Source organism: Helobdella robusta (assembly GCF_000326865.2).
Source record: "Helobdella robusta unplaced genomic scaffold HELROscaffold_448, whole genome shotgun sequence".
Classification (NCBI taxonomy): domain Eukaryota; kingdom Metazoa; phylum Annelida; class Clitellata; order Rhynchobdellida; family Glossiphoniidae; genus Helobdella; species Helobdella robusta.
This window is the reverse complement of record NW_008705089.1, coordinates 1-1,046: the sequence shown is the minus strand read 5'-3', so window position 1 is coordinate 1,046 and position 1,046 is coordinate 1.

Here is a 1,046-nt window from a genome sequence, read left to right as displayed (position 1 = left end):
GAAAAAGGAATGAATGAAAGAATCGAATGAAAGAATGTATGAACGACCGAACGAACAAACAAACGAACGAACGAACAAATTAACTAAAGAACCAACGAATGAACAAATAATTGAATTGATTAATGTACGATTGGTCCAATAGAGATGAAATAAAAAATAAGAAAAAAAAGAAAGAGAAAAAAGTTAACAAAAAAATGTAAAGAAGTGCAGGGCGAACCAATCAAAGTGCACATGGAAGCACTTACATCACAACTCATTAATTAAATGAATTTCTCTTGTGGATAAATAAAGGAATAAATGGATGGATAGATGGATGGATGGATGGATGAATGGATGGATGGATGGATGGATGGATGGATGGATGGATGGATGGATGGATAAAAAACTGAATGAACAGATGGACAGACAAATTGACATACGGATGAACGAAAATATAGGAAAAATGATGATTAACAAGATGAAGATCGATGAAAAACATTAAAACTTAAGCACACACACACACACTTACACACATACACACACACGTACACACACACACATACCCAAAAGAAAGTTGAAAACCTCATTTACATATACAATAACAATTGCATTAATGACCATCATGCATTGGCGTGTGTGACGCCACAAAATCAAATTTAACAACCTACTTATACGCGAGGAATTTTTCGCAAATGAATAATCCACACATACAACACACACGCATGTACACGCATACACAAACGGACATACATATACACACATGCACACACACACACACACACTTACATATTAAAAATATGGTCACACGTGTACACGTACGTACATGATTCGAGATAGATAGAGCGAGGTAGATAGGATGAGAAAATGAATGAGGATGAAAGTGGAAGAGAGAGAGAGAGAGAGAGAGAGAGAGAGAGAGAGAGAGAGAGAAAGGGAGTGAGAAGGATTCCTCCATGTGTAATTCAACTTGTATGTTTAATTATCCACAAATACGAACAAGTACATATATATATATATATATATGTTTGTGTGTGTGTGCGTGTGTGTGCGTGTGTGTGCGTGTGTGT